The 17,333-nt window shown below is 40.2% G+C and overlaps 1 pseudogene; it reads right to left on the bottom strand.

The window, feature by feature from the left end:
- Positions 1-17,333, bottom strand: part of LOC133635718 (semaphorin-6D-like) — a 259,415-nt pseudogene that overhangs the window by 80,721 nt on the left and 161,361 nt on the right.

The raw sequence follows: 17,333 nt of genomic DNA, 5'->3' as shown, positions 1-17,333 counted from the left end.
GGGGGTGGGGGGGGGTGAATGCTATAAATGTTAGCGTGACATAGAGGTTACATCATGACTGCTCTCTGACACCTAGAGACCAAACCTTTCTAACGAGCATTAGCTCTAAAGTTCTCGCACAGGGGTGCCCAAACTTTTTCCACTGAGGGCCACAGGCTGACAAATCAAAGGATGCGGGGGGGGGGGGGGGGGGGGGGGGCCTAGTTTCCCATAAACTGCCAAGATACCTGTGGCGGTGGGGGCGTGGTCACCATGACATCATCGAGTAATTTGCATAATTTACTACAATGATATGATTTTCTCTAAAAAGGCTAAAAAAATGTATACTTACTAATTAATAATAACAGTTTTGTTTTAAACGTCCATCCATCCATCCATCCATTTTACAATATAATTACAACACTTTATGTACATATTTATATACAGATTTGAACAATAAGTTATTCACTAAAATATATTTATCAATTGTGGTTCTTATAAAAAATATATCTTATAAAATATAAAAGCTAAAATGTCTCATAAAGCTCTGCCCCTTTAATTAGTGCATACTAAATAATTTAACTTTAGCCTACTACTACAACCATATTATTTACCAGCAACATAAAGTGAAACAGAGGCAGAGGTGTCCTGCCACAGTCAGTAACAAATAAACAGAAAACAGTAGTGGTGGTAGATAGACACAGAGCTTCATCAAACATCTGATCCACTGAACAAAGAGCTCCAAAAATCTTGAACTTTAGACTGCCATCAGTTTTACTCCCTACACTTAACCATGTGTTTCCTACTGCCTGCAGACTTTGCACCCTTTGTTATATACACATGTTGTGTTTCTAATATAAATACATTTAATAAAGTCAAATACAAATAAGGCAACAAGAGAAGTATCCTACACTTCTTTTTTGTAAAGTAATCTGAACAGCCGATATGGGCATCTACATCAACTATATGATTTGCCTGAGAAGCTTGTTTAAATTTTTTATTTGTGGTGGACGTAATTCTTTCGTGGCGGGCCGCCACAAATAAATGAATGTGTGGGAAACACTGGGGGCCATTTTGGTAGTTTTCACCTTCAAAACCAGTGCAAAGAACCAGCAAATGCAACTTTGGTAGAAATGATGTGTGAATGCTGAAGAGCCAAAGCCATACTGATATGATAGTGTCAGGTAACAATAAATATGAGCAAAATTAGCTAAAGGAGCTAGCATGCTAACAGTACTATGCTAATATGCTAACAATAACATGCTTACAGTTAGCATTAGTGAAATACCAAAATATACACTATATTGCAACCCATCCAAATGATGAGAATCAGGTGTCCTAATCACTTGGCCCGGTGTATAAAATCAAGCACTTAGGCATGGAGACTGTTTCTAAAAACATTTGTGAAAGAATGGGCCGCTCTCAGTGATTTCCAGCGTGGAACTGTCATAGGATGCCACCTGTGCAACTAATCCAGTCGTGACATTTCCTCGCTCCTAACTATTCCAAAGTCAACTTTATTATAAGAAAAGTGAAGAGTTTGGGAACAACAGCAACTCAGCCACCAAGTGGTAGACCATGTAAACTGACAGAGAGGGGCCAGCGGATGCTGAAGCGCATAGTGCAAAGACTTTCTGCACAGTCAGTTGCTACAAAGCTCCAAACTTCATGTGACCTTCCAATTAGCCCACTTACAGTACGCAGAGAGCTTCATGGAATGGGTTTCCATGGCCGAGCAGCTGCATCTAAGCCATACATCACCAAGTCCAATGCAAAGCTTGGGATGCAGTGGTGTAAAGCACGTCGCCACTGGACTCTAGAGCAGTGGAGACGCCTTCTCTGGACTGATGAGTCACGATTTTCCATCTGGCAATCTGATGCACCAGTCTGGGTTTAAAGGTTCCCAGGAGAACGCTACATTTTGGACTGCATTGTGCCGAGTGTGACATTTGGTGGAGGAGGAATTATGGTGTGGGGTTGTTTTTCAGGAGTTGGGCTTGACCCCTTAGTTCCAGTGAAAGGAACTTTGAATGCTCCAGGATACCAAAACATTTTGGACAATTCCTTACGATGGCACTTCAAGTTCACATGTGAGTAAAGGCAGGTGGCCAAATACTTTTGGCAATATAGTGTATGACACTGAGGTGTATACCTGCTAAATTAGCTAAACATGCTAACACACCACTGTTAGCATGTTAAAATACTAACTAAGACGCGTCGAATACCAACATATATTACTCTGAGGTGTGTACCTGAAAAATAGGTTTAAAATGTATTAGCATGCATCAAGTACCAAAATATGACTGAAGTATATACCTACAAAATTAGCAAAAAAAAGCAAGCCTACAAATGTTTGCATGCTAAAATGTTATATGCATCAAATACCAAAATATGTGACTCTAGAGCAGGGGTAGGGAACCTATGATGTGGCTCTTTTGATGACTGCATCTGGCCTTCCTACTGTATTATTTGGTATAGTAATAAATATCATAGAAAAGCTTATTCTGATTGCAATACCCCGGCCGAGTCATACCAAAGACTATAAAAATGGGAGCCATTACCTCCCTCAGCATCAAGGGTTGGAATTGGGCGTTAAATCACCAAAAATTATTCCCGGGCGCGGCCACCACTGCTGCTCACTGCTCCCCTCACCTCCCAGGGGGTGATCAAGGGTGATGGGTCAAATGCAGAGAATAATTTCGCCACACCTAGTGTGTGTGTGACAATCATTGGTACTTTAACTTATAAAGATGGCCTAAAAACTTATTTTTAAAAATAGATCCTTATCAAAAAAATAAATAATTGAAATAAAATTTAAAAAAATCGATTGAAAAAAAAATAATTGTAAATTGATTTAAAATCATGATGAATAAAAATCGTGATTTGAATGTGACTCGATTTTTTTCTAATGTGTATTATTTATGTTCCCACACTAACAAAATAATAAATATGAAAATGACAAAACATTTTGGGGTAATTTTCTTGCATCAAATGTAAAAAGCAAGCTCCGAAATGGATTATTGATGAGTGAATTATTGACAGAGCGATTGATGATCAAGAGGACGAGAGAGGCTGGAAGTCAACTTACTTTTCAAAACACCTGGGCCGGGCTCAGCGGTGGGGGCGGAGCTACGTGTCCACCCGTCAAACGCCCTGAAAGACACAACAAAGAAGGACATGTGACCTGGGAAGGACCAGAGAGGGTGGAGCTTGGCGGAGGTCATCAAAGGTCACTTAAGATGTTTACTTAGCGGCGTGAGTGAAGCGTGTACATGGAAGGAAACATTTTTTAAAAAGTTGTTTAACACGCTTTGTGTTCACACTGCACACACACCAGATGTCCGCCATCTTTCTGGCCGCCTTTTTCGCCACGCCGTGTCACGCGCCCACGCTTGCGATGACGAGTGGGCGCCCACTTTTTTTTCTTTTCCCACCGCCGACAGAAGGCGGCAAGAAGGCCGAGTCCAACGCCGCGGCCTTTAAAGCTTGCAAAATTATGTTTTTCATCAGATGAAAGATGGGTGTGCTCCTGCACCAATAGGAGCACGGCGTGCTTTAAAGGTAGACATCAACACTCAGGAATACTTCCTGCCTTGGAAGGATTGCAGGAAGTGGTGGGATGTCCAACAATACGTCTTCCCGCATTTGTCGCAAACGAGCAACAACACTTCCCCCCTCGGCGCTCATGCCCGTGGATATTTCCCATGAGGCCTTGCAGCACTCGCTGATGGATGAACCCTGACCGCCAACGTTTGGGGGGTGGGTAGGGGCTGGCTCCAGGAATTGAGTTATTAATAATGCAGGGTCCGAGCCCGTCATAGGGGGAGGGGGTCCGCGGCTGATTGATGAAAAATTTGATGAATTAGACGCCGTTAGATGGGCACCGCGTCTGAAGAGGAACAACCATTTTTATTCTCAACACATTGGCTTCATTTGGGCACTTGGACTATTGGACTATGGAACATTTGTGCAGGGACAGGGAATTAAATAAAAAGAGAACCCCTCTCTGAAAAGGAGGAAGAGAACAAAAAGAAAATGAAAAATTGGAAAAAAATTTAAAAAGAGGAGAACGCAAAAGACAAAAAATAAAATACAATAAAATGAAAAAAGAAGAATGAGAAAAGAGAAGAAAAAAAATAGAGAACAAATAAAAAGAGAACCCCTCTTTGAAAAGGAGGACGAGAAGAAAAAGAAAATGAAAAAATAGAAACAAATGTAAAAAAAGATAAAGTGAAAGACTAAAAAATACAATAAAATAAAAAAAGAATGAGAAAAAAGAAAAAATAAATAAAAAGAGAACCCTTCTCTGAAAAGGATGAAGAGAAGACAAAGAAAATTTAAAAATAGAAAAAATTAAAAAAGAGAAGGAGAAAGTAAACGACAAAAGAATTAAAAAAATAAATCAATGAAAAAGAATGAGAAAAGAGAAGAAAAAAATAGAGAAAAATGTAATAAAAAAAAGAACCCCTCTCTGAAAAGAAGGAAGAGAAGAAAAAGGAAATAAAAAAATTGGAAAAAGAGAAGTAAAAAAAAAACATTAAAAAAGAAGAATGAGAAAAGAGAAGGAAAAAATAGAGAAAAAGGAGGAAAAGAAGCACAAAAAACAATGTTAAAGTTAAAAAGGAGAAAAAGAAAAAGGAGAAACCCCCTTGAAACATAAAAAGAGAAAAAAAAACAGAAAAGAAAATTAAGAAGAAAAAGAGAAAAAAGAAGACAAAGAAGAAGCAGAAAGAAATAGTTCTAAAATAAAGAAAAAAAGAGAGAACACCCCTCAAAAAACAAAAAGAGACAAACAATACAAAAAAGATAAATAAGGGAAAAAAGCAAAAATGATAAGAAAAAAAGACGAGACAGAAAAAAGAAGAGAAACAAAGATAATAAATAAAAAAAATTAAAGAAACGAAAATTAAGAAAAAATGAGGAAAAAAAATAAGACATCTTTTTCTCTCTGCAAACGTTGCTGCTGGCTCATTAGGCCTCAACTGGCAACAAGTGGCGGGTTTGGGCGCGCTCACGTGCGCCTCGCCGCCTTCCAAACGCCCACGCTCCACATAAATAGACTCGCGCTCGGAACGGGGAAGCTTGGCTTTGCGCTCGGAACGTTCTCTACCTGCAAACTGGGTCAGAGCCCGCCGACGATGAGGACGAGGGGGGGTTATGGGGAGTTGGGGGGCACGCGAGAACAATAACGTTACCGCCTCAATACTTCAATCACGGTCAGTGAAAACTAATTTCCCCACGGGGACCAATAAATCTAAATCTAAATCTAAAATCATGTCCGAAAAGGAGTAGACAGAAGCACAAGTCACTCAACTCTACTGGACACGTCTTCAACTGAATCACATGACCACATTTAGAGTGGGGCGTACCTAATCAAGTGTCCATGCAATCATCTCGTTATTGTAACCATAGTTACCAAAAGTATGCAAACGTTGCTGTGTCATCAGGAAGTCGCGAGGGAAAGGACGCAGGATGGAGAAGATGTTCACCCGGCAACCTTTGCTCCTTGACTCCGCCCCCTCGGCCTTTCTGCAGTGACCTTGACTCGTCCTTCTCTCAGACAACCCCTCCCCCGGACCTCCGCGCAAACATCGCAATTTCCCTCCCTGCAGCATGTGGAATGACGGCATCCAAAATAAATACCAGCATGTCACGCGCGCACACACGCACGCACACACACACACACACACACACACACACACACACACACACACATGCGCGCGCACACACACACACACATACATTGCTAATGCAACTTTGGTCCAGAATGTAGTAGCTGAACATAAATCACATGAAATGCTACAGACCCAAGCTGTCTTTATTAAAACTGTGTGTGTGAGTGTGTGTGCCTGTGTGTGTGAGAAAAACGATCTCCCACTCCCACTGGTCATTCCATTAGGTACACTTGGGAGGCTGGAAGCACGTAAAAAGGTCTTCCCCATTTACCTGGGTAAATAAAGTCCCCTCCCTCTGTGATTCCACAAAAACTACCCAGGTAGATTTTGGTTCTTCAGGAACGTTTTTTTTTTTTTTTCACTTCCTAGAAGCGAGGTGGGACTTTTGAACGTTTCCAGGAACTTTAGAGGGGTCCAACGCTGACTGGTGGAACACCGTTTTGGGGCGTTCCCAAAAAAGAGCGCCATGACAGTATGCGAGGACGACTTGTTTGTTTCTTATTTCTTGTGTATTTTTTTATTACGACAAACTTGACCACGTCGCGAAAGAAGAACGAACGGAGCTTTCGACGTGCGGGAACTTTAGTGTAACATCTTTGTGTTGAAGAAAGCTGATTAGTGGAACTATCTCGCAGTGTTTTTACTCAGCCGTAGTCTTTAAACTATATGCAGTTTATTGTTGCTTATTAGTTTTTATACGCAAAGCTACAAAAAGTGGACGGATTCTTTTAAACGCATTTAGGGAGGAATATAAAGTATTCAGCCAGACTTCGAGCTGCTTACTACTTTTGTTGGATAAATGTGAAATAATTAGGCATTAAACAAGTGGAACAAAGGTAAATAACATCAAATATTAACTATTTACTTTATTACATGTTGTAAAAGTATTCAGTGACACTCAATTTGTGTAGTTATTAGCCTCAACCTCAGTGAACAGAATGCTAATGCTAACAGGCTAATGCTAAATCTGATGTGTTCGTGTCGTCGCTGTAAGATAAACAATGATATTTATTATTTATATATTGTTATTTACAGATAAACACTGACATTAACTTTCTATATTGTTATTTACAGATAAACACTGACATTAACTATTTATATATTGTTATTTACAGATAAACACTGACATGAACTATTCATATATTGTTCTTTACAGATAAACACTAACATTTATTATTTATATATTGTTATTTATAGATAAACACTGACTTTAACTATTTATATATTGTTATTTGCAGATAAACATTGGCATTTATTATTTATATATTGTTATTTATAGATAAACACTGACATTAACTATTTATATATTATTATTTACAGATAAACACGGACATTAACTATTCATATATTGTTCTTTACAGAAACACTGACATTTATTATTTATATATTGTTATTTATAAACACTGACTTTAACTATGTATATATTGTTATTTACATAGAAACACTGGCATTTATTATTTATATATTGTTATTTATAGATAAACGCTGACATTAACTATTTGTATATTGTTATTTACAGATAAACACGGACATTAACTATTTATATATTGTTATTTACAGATAAACACTGACATTTATAATTTATATATTATTTACAGATAAACACCGGCATTAACAATTTATCTATTGTTATTTACAGATAAACACTGACATTTATTATTTATATAGTGTTATTTACAGATAAACACTGACATTTATAATTTATATATTTACAGATAAACACAGACATTAACTATTTATCTATTATTTACAGATAAACACTGACATTTATTATTTATATAGTGTTATTTACAGATAAACACTGATTTTAACTATTTATATATTGTTATTTACAAATAAACACTGACATTATTTATATATTGTTATTTACAGATAAACACTGACATTAACTATTTATATTGTTATTTACAGATAAACACTGACAATTATTATTTATATATTGTAATTTATAGATAAACACTGACATTAACTATTTATATATTGTTATTTACAGATAAACACTGACAATTATTATTCATATATTGTAATTTATAGATAGACAGTGACATTAACTATTTATTTATTGTTATTTACAGATAAACACTGACTTATATTATTTATATATTGTTATTTACAGAAAAACACTGACATTTATTATTTATATATTATTTATTATTGGGGCGGTATAGCTCGGTTGGTAGAGCGGCCGTGCCAGCAACTTGAGGGTTGCAGGTTCGATCCCCGCTTCCGCCATCCTAGTCACTGCCGTTGTGTCCTTGGGCAAGACACTTTACCCACCTGCTCCCAGTGCCACCCACACTGGTTTGAATGTAACTTAGATATTGGGTTTCACTATGTAAAGCGCTTTGAGTCACTTGAGAAAAAGCGCTATATAAATGTAATTCACTTCACTTCATTTACAGATAAACACTGACATTATTTATATATGGTTATTTACAGAAAAACACTGACTTATATTATTTATATATTATTTACAGAAAAACACTGACATTTATTATTTATATATTGTTATTTACAGATAAACACTAACATTATTTATATATTGTTATTTACAGATAAACACTAACATTATTTATATATTGTTATTTACAGATAAACACTGGCATCAACTATTCATATATTGTTATTTACAGATAAACACTGACATTAACTATTTATATATTGTTCTTTACAGAAAAATACTGACATTTATTATTTATATATTTTTATTTACAGCTGAAACGGACCACAAAGAACCGTCTGACCCTCATGAATTCATCATTTACTGAAAGGATGACTTTCTGACTGTTGGACATTGCGGACAAAAGCCAGACTTTTTATGAACAATTCGGTATATAAATCTTATCGTTTTGTTTATTATCGCTTTGTATTTCATTTACTTACTTTGTAGTAAAATAATTGTGACCTAATAATGTCGGTTTATTTACATGGTATCAGTGTAGAAGTATAATAAATCACTCCTTCGTATGTCATCAGCCTGATTTGTATAAACCACCTGAACTGTGAAGTGCTGTGGAAACACAAACCACACACTTCCACAGGAACCTTTAGTTCCAGGAACTTAACGTTCCTGGACTTTTGGTGGAAAAAGACCTAATTATGCTGCCTTACAGACGCACGCACGCACACACACACGCACGCACTCGCACACAAGTGTGTGTGTACGTACACACAAAGGACACACACACATGCACCTATGGACACATGCACGCACAGATACACACACACCTCACACAAAGACAAATATGGACACACACACAGGCACACAGATACAAAAGGACAAATATGGACACACACACCTGACGCAGGCGGACACACACACACGCACAGACAAATTTGGACACACACACACACACACACACAAATGGACACACGCAGAGTGTAGCTGACTGCATTGCAATTGCTCCTCCACAGTTACATTACATAAGCGTCATAACAGAAAACGGACATATTTTCAAATATTAATTACAGTGTGTAATAATAATGCAAGTGAAAGTAAGGAAGTGTTATTTCATGGATGCGATTGCTCCTCCACAGTTACATTACATAAACGACATAACAGAAAACAATGGACATATTTTCAAATATTAATAACAGTGTGTAATAACAATGCAAGTGAAAGTAAGGAAGTGTTATTTCATGGCTGCAATTGCTCCTCCACAGTTACATAAAGGTTCTAATAGAAAACCACAGACATATTTTTTAATATTAATAACAATAACGGTGTGTAATAATAACACAAGTGAAAGTAATTAAGTGTTATTTCATGAATGCGATTGCTCCTCCACAGTTACATTACATAAACGTTATAACAGAAAACTACGGACATATATTTTAAAATATTATTAATAATAACAACAATGTGCAATAATAATACCAGTGAAAATAAGGAGGTGTCATTTCATGGATGCGATTGCTCCTCCACAGTTACATTACATAAATGGTCATAACAGAAAACGGACACATTTTTAAATATTATTATTAATAACAATGTGTAATAATAATACAAGTGAAAATAAGGAGGTATCATTTCATGAATGTGATTGCTCCTCCAGAGTTACATTACATAAATGGTCATAACAGAAGACAAAGGACATATTTTTAAATAACAATAACCCTGTGTAATAATAATATAAATAAGGGGCGGTATAGCTCGGTTGGTAGAGTGGCCGTGCCAGCAACTTGAGGGTTCCGGGTTCGATCCCAGCTTCTGCCAACCTAGTCACTGCCGTTGTGTCCTTGGGCAAGACACTTTACCCACCTGCTCCCAGTGCCACCCACACTGGTTTAAATGTAACTTAGATATTGGGTTTCACTATGTAAAGCGCTTTGAGTCACTAGAGAAAAGCGCTATACAAATATAATTCACTTCACTAAATAAAAATAAGGAAGTGTTTCATGGATGCGATTGCTCCTCCACAGTTACATAAACGTCATAACAGAAAACAGACATATTTTAAAATATTAATAATAATAATAACAGTATGTAATACTGCTACTGTGTTGAAAAATTTCCCTTGTGGATCATTAAAGTTTGTCCAAGTCTAAGTCTAATAATAACACAAGTGAAAATAAGCAAGTGTTATTTCATGGATGCGATTGCTCCTCCACATGTGACAGATGATAACTAACAAGCGAGTAGCTCAGACATGCGGTCATGTCGTGAGAACGTTTAGTTCGTTAATTCAAGTTAATCAAGTAAAGATGGCCGACCACGCCAATAAGTGGTGTTTGTAGTAAATAAAATGTGCACACCACACGTGCATTTTTTGGTTTTGTTTTCTGACAAATCAAAGCCAGCAAGCGAAGCAGCGGCGCCACCTGCTTTTCATGCGTGTGACACACACACACACACCACATGGGGGGCGGTGTCATTTCCTGTTCGAACCGGTCCCCCACTGGCAGCCCGCTATATGGCGAGCATGGACCGCCACGTAATGAGCTCCCGTTGCAACACCAACTCCCCCCCGGGCTCCCGCCCGCCATCTTTTGTGACAGCTGCTTGCGGAAGACGCCGTCAGTACGATTCCTGCAGTGGGTCTTTGTTTTCCACGGAGAGTTGCCTGGCAGGACATTCTAGAAGACTTGACCTCCTCGAACGCCACACCTCAGATAACCAACTCTGATGCTACATGGCGGGCCCGTCAACAAGCTGACAGGAAGTAAAGTTGGTCACGTGACTTCATCAGCTGACCACACAGAAAGAGAGACAGTAAGGGAGTCTTTCCTGCTTAAAGATCCCGGGGGACGGTTGCCATGGCGATGGGGTAGACTAGTTGAAAAAGATAAAATACCTATTTAAGTCTTCCCTGTCATCTTCACACTTTAACCAGTTAAAAAAAAAAAATCACAGCCACGCTTACAACGACAGTAGTACAAACACAAAGTGCGTTGTTGTTGTTGTTGTTGTTGTTGTTGCACTGTGTGTGTTTCTGCATCCTCTCCTAAGCACGCACAAGTAAAAGTCAAAGACATGATGGATGGTCAGGGCGATGGTGAAACATGCTACCTAGGTTAACTGCCTATTAGCCTAAGCGTGTTTAGACTGCAGGTCACATGACACGCTATTAAACAACACGCGCACACTTTTACTGTGTAATAGCGCTGGGAGACATGTAATCATAATAACAATAATAATAATAACAATAATGAATAAAAGCGTCTCTCAGTTGCTGTGCTTTATTGTCCGCACCAGGAAAGCAAATAAAATATGTTATTATGTAAACAAGTTGTCAGACATTTTTATTGGAGGTTCTTTTTTTTAAAAATTTGACAGAAAAATACAGTTTATTTTCGAGCATCTAAAACAGGGCTATCAAGGGCTCGAACATCGAAATGTAGATGTTTCGTCAGAAAGTGCCGCCGTGGGTTATATTCCTCTGACGCTTTGGTCCCGCCTTCAGTCTTGCCTTCAATCTTGACTGCAGTGTCGCCTTTGGTCCCGCCTGTGGTCGATGCTGCCTTCGGTCGTGCCTTCAGTGCAGTCTTTGGTCTTGCCTTCAGTCCCGCCTTCGGTACTCCCTTTGGTCCTGCCTTCGGTACCGCTGTTGGCCCTACTCTTCGGCCTTATTCTTCGGGCCAGCCTTCAGGCACCAGACTTCGACACCAGCCTTCAGTCCAAGCCTTCACTCTCAGCCTTTAGTCCAAGCCTTCACTCTCAGTCTTCAGTCCAAGCCTTCAGTCCCACCTTTGCCTCCAGGGTTTGGTCCTGCCTTCCGTCTTGCCATCAGGCTTTCCTTCAATCTTACCTCCTGTGTCGCCTTCGGCCTTGCCTTCAATCCCGCCTTCGGTCAGTGCTGCCTTCGGTCTAGCTTTTAGTGCCGCCTTCGGTCTTGCATTTATTTCCGCCTTCGGCCCCATTCTTCGGCCCAGTCTTTGATCCGACTCAGTGTCATCCTCTATGTTGACTTCAGTGCCGCATCAGCCTTCCTTTCTTCAGTGCCACCTTTGGTCGTGCCTTCAGTGCCACCTTTGGTCCTGCCTTTGGCCCCATTCTTCAGCCAAGCCTTCAGGCACCAGATTTCGACCCCAACCTTCAGTCTAAGCTTTCGGTCCCACATTTGGTCCTGCATTAACTCTTTCCTTTGATCTTGTCTCCGGTGTTGCCTTTGGCCTTGCCTTTGATCCCACCTTCGGTCAAAGCGGTCTTGCTTTCAGTCCCGCCTTAGGTCTTGCTTTCAGTCTGGCCTTCGGTCTTGCCTTCAGTCTCACCTTCGGTCAGTGCCGCCTTCAGTCTTGCCTTCAGTCCCGCCTTTGGCCCCATTCTTCCGCTTAGCCTTTGATCCGACTCAGCGTCGCCCTAAATGTTGCCTTCGATGCCGCATCAGCCTTGCTTTCTTCAGTGCCACCTTTGGTCTTGCCTTCAGTGCCAACTTTGGTCCTGCCTTCAGTGCCAACTTTGGTCCTGCCTTCAATGCCAACTTGGTCCTGCCTTTGGCCCCATTCTTCAGCCAAGCCTTCAGGTACCAGATTTCAACCCCAGCCTTCAGTCTAAGCTTTCGGTCCCAGCCTTCAGTCCCACTTTTGGCCCCCGGCTTTGGTCCTGCATTCATCTTGCCATCAGTCTTGCCTTCGAGCTTGCCTCCGGTCTCGCCTTCGGCCTTGCCTTTGATCCCACCTTCGGTCAGTGCTGCCCTCGGTCTATCTTTCCGTGCCGCCATCGGTCTTGCCTTCAGTCCGGCCTTCGGTCAGTGCTGTCTTCGGTTTTGCTTTCAGTGCCGCCTTTGGTCTTGCCTTCAGTCCCGCCTTTGGCCCTATTCTTCAGCTTAGCCTTTGATCCGACTCAGCGTCGCCCTTCAATGTTGCCTTTGGTGCCGCATCAGCCTTGCTTTCTTCAGTGCCATTTTTGGTCTTGCCTTCTTCAGTGCCACTTTTGGTCTTGCCTTCTTCAGTGCCACTTTTGGTCTTGCCTTCAGTGCCCCTTTAGGTCCTGCCTTCGGCCCCATTCTTCGGCCCAGCCTTCAGGCACCAGATTTCGACCCAAGCCTTCAGTCAAAGCCTTCGGTCCCAGCCTTCAGTCCCACCTTTGGCCCGAGGTTTCGGTCCTGCATTCCGTCTTGCCGTCAGTCTGGCCATCAATCTTGCCTCCGGTGTCACCATTGGCCTTGCCTTTGATCCCGCCTTCGATCAGTGCTGCCTTTGGTCTTGCTTTCAGTGCCGCCTTCGGTCTTGCCGTCAGTGCCGCCTTCGGTCTTGCCTTCAGTGCCGCCTCCGGTCTTGCCTTCAGTCCCGTCTTCTGCCTCATTCTTCCGCCCAACCTTCGATCCGACTCAGTGTCGCCCTCAATGTTGCCTTCAGTGACGCATCAGCCTTGCTATCTTCAGTGCCACCTATGGTATTGCCTTAATTCCCGCTTTCAGTTTTTCTAAATTTAGGAAAGTCATTAGTCCGCTTGACTGATGTGTGCACCATTAGCTTCAAACTCGACCGCGATGACGCACGCCCAGAACCAAAGCAGCCAAACGAACAAATCCCTAGCAGGTCCGCTTTTTTGTTCGCTACTTCCTGGGAGCGGCTACTCACAAACACCACGCTAATCACCACAATCCAGCTTTAAGGTGCAAAGAAGAAGTTGTAGTGCTGCAGGTCAGCAAAGAGCTAACTCCTGGAGGACGAGGCGAGATGGAGATGAGATCGGTCCAAAGGCCTACAGGCTGAGATCAGCAGCAGGACCACCACCAAGCCTACCTTTTCACCGTCTGCCTCTTTGTTGACCTCGGTCATGTTTTACTGGACAGCTGGCACTGAAACATACGGCGGACGCTTCCTTTACGAGTAAGAGCTGCAAGTTACACGCAAGCATCACTTACCAAATAAATTAAGATTAAGACATTTATTCTGACCTCCGGTCGAAACGTTTTTATAGGATGGCCACAGTTTGACCCTGGAACAGATCATTTCTATTTGCATTACTTTAAATGGTAAAGGTTGGTCCCAAATAGAAACATGTAAAGTAGGGATGCACAATATTATCATCGTCTGATTATTATCGACCGATAATGGCAATTTTTCCAATAATTCCGATAATGAAAAATCAACAAACAAAAATAGCCGATATTTATGAAGGCTTATCATCTTTGTTTGGTCTCCCCTAAGGGATGTCATGATACTGCGTCCTGTTGTGTCCGGAGAAACGCAACATGGCGCATTAGTAGCCCGTGTGGGCTTTCTTTAGCATGTCAGAAGAAGACATTTCACTCGTAGTATTCAAATGTTGTTCTGCAGAAATTAAACGAGCTGCAGCACAACAAAATCTGCTGGGTCACCTTGAAGTTTACTATTGTGTAGATCTACGAAAGCAGTACAAAGCTGCCAAGACCTATCGTTATTAGCGGCGACCGCAGCAAATGTAAAGCCACAGGACTGATGAGAAAGCAACCGCTTGAAAGAAAATACCTTAGGGAGAAAGAACGTAATGACACAATTAGAGATGTCCGATAATATCGGCCCGCCGATTTTATCGGACGAAATATGCGTTAAAATGTAATATCGGAAATTATCGGTATCGTTTTTTTTATTATCGGCATCGTTTTTTTTAGTTTTTTTTTAATTAAATCAACATAAAAAACACAAGATACACTTACAATTAGTGCACCAACCCAAAAAACCTCTCTCCCCCATTTACACTCATTCACACAAAAGGGTTTTTTCTTTCTGTTATTAATATTCTGGTTCATACATTATATATCAATATATATCAATACAGTCTGCAAGGGATACAGTCCGTAAGCACACATGATTGTGCGTGCTGCTGGTCCACTAATAGTACTAACCTTTAACAGTTAATTTTACTAATTTTCATTCATTACTAGTTTCTATGTAACTGTTTTTATATTGTTGTACTTTCTTTTTTATTCAAGAAAATGTTTTTAATTTATTTATCTTATTTTACTAATTTTTTAAAAAAGTACCTTATCTTCACCATACCTGGTTGTCCAAATTAGGCATAATAATGTGTTAATTCCACGACTGCATATAACAGTTGATATCGGTATCGGTAATTAAAGAGTTGGACAATATCGGAATATCGGATATCGGCAAAAAGCCATTATCGGACATCCCTAGACACAATGAGTTATTTATGCCAGGGGTTCTTAACCTTTTTCAACTCGAGGCCCATTTATTAACTAAAGAGGGGCCCCCGGGGCCCACTCAAATAACACTGACTTTGTAATCCTATTATTTATTTTAATCATATTTAATAATTATATGTGACCAACTTACAGTTTAACAGGATAAACCTTGTCAAATGATATGAAAGTGTATAATCACAATTATTACCAAGTCTTAGGTCAGGCAGATTACAAAAATAAATATTGATCAAATATACTGCAAAACAAGGTACTCATAAAAATTACGCAGTGCTAAAATGAATACATTCTAACTAGCTCAGAAATAAATTATAATAATATAAATATTTTTAAATAAACTGTCAATAAAACTGAAGTGAGAATGAAAATACAGCTTCAGCACTTTAGTCTTAATTTTTGCGCTTAAGAAACGTCTCTATGACTTTAGCTTCAGACTTCTTCTGATTGGTTGGTATTGTCTTTACTGCCACAAGTGGTGGAAAAGTGTATTACAATTACGTACCGCTGTGGCCCTCTCGGCCCAACAATGGTTAAGAACCTAGGAAATCCTGTTGAAGATGTTTTAGTTGCTTGTTGTCTAAATCAATTAAATTGAAATGTTGAAATATCAACAAATTCTAAAAAAAAAAAAAATGTTTCTAGTGGTACGCAAAAAGAACCTCTTAATTCAATATTCAAACACAGTGTTCCTGTTCAAACTGTGTGTAATGTTACAGTAGCCAGAAATATCAGACACTAAGTGTTAAATAAAACATCTACCTTGTTTCTAATGAATACTTAGCCCTACTACGCTACTGTCTTTTTTTTTGGTCATTATGGTGGTACTTGGAGAGCCAAGTGTTTGCTGGGATGGTACTTGGTGAAAAAAAAAGTTAGAGAACCACTGATCTAGGCAATGACTAATTCTTTTCATGGGTGAGAATTATAGTAGGAAGGTAATTTGTCCTTTAATTATAGTTAATTACGTGAGTCAGTTGACATGATCTTATTCCCTACAATAGATTTGTTGTTTTGTTTCACATTTTGGGCAAAAGTGTGAACTACTATATTGATTTTTTCTCACAAAAACTTGTGTGAATACACTATATTGCCAAAAGTATTTGGCCACCCATCCAAATGATGAGAATCAGGTGTCCTAAACACTTGGCCCGGCCACAGGTGTATAAAATCAAGCACTTAGGCATGGAGACTGTTTCTACAAACATTTGTGAAAGAATGGGTCGCTCTCAGTGATTTCCAGCGTGGAACTGTCATAGGATGCCACCTGTGCAACAAATCTAGTCGTGAAATTTCCTCACTCCTAAATATTCCAAAGTCAACTGTGGGCTTTATTATAAGAAAATGGAAGAGTTTGGGAACAACAGCAACTCAGCCACCAAGTGGTAGACCATGTAAACTGACAGAGAGGGGTAAGCGGATGCTGAAGCGCTTAGTGCAAAGACTTTCTGCACAGTCAGTTGCTACAGAGCTCCAAACTTCATGTGACCTTCCAATTAGCCCACGTACAGTACGCAGAGAGCTTCATGGAATGGGTTTCCATGGCCGAGCAGCTGAATCTAAGCCATACATCACCAAGTCCAATGCAAAGCGCCGGATGCAGTGGTGTAAAGCACGTCGCCACTGGACTCTAGAGCTGTGGAGACGCCTTCTCTGGACTGATGAATCACTCTTTTCCATCTGGCAATCTGATGGACCAGTCTGGGTTTGGAGGTTGCCAGGAGAACGGTACATTTTGGACTGCATTGTGCAGAGTGTGAATTTTGGTGGAGGAGGAATTATGATGTTTTGTTGCTTTTCAGGAGTTGGGCTTGGCCCCTTAGGTCCAGTGAAAGGAACTTTGAATGCTCCAGGATACCAAAACATTTTGGACAATTCCATGCTCCCAACCTTGTGGGAACAGTTCGGAGCGGGCCCCTTCCTCTTCCAACATGACTGTGCACCAGTGCACAAAGCAAGGTCCATAAAGACATGGATGACAGTGTCTGGTGTGGATTAACTTGACTGGCCTGCACAGAGTCCTGACCTGAACCCGATAGAACACCTATGGGATGAATTAGAACGGAGACTGAGAGCCAGGCCTTCTCGACCA

Source organism: Entelurus aequoreus, linkage group LG20 (assembly GCF_033978785.1).
Source record: "Entelurus aequoreus isolate RoL-2023_Sb linkage group LG20, RoL_Eaeq_v1.1, whole genome shotgun sequence".
Classification (NCBI taxonomy): Eukaryota; Metazoa; Chordata; class Actinopteri; order Syngnathiformes; family Syngnathidae; genus Entelurus; species Entelurus aequoreus.
This window is presented reverse-complemented; position numbering and strand designations above follow the sequence as displayed.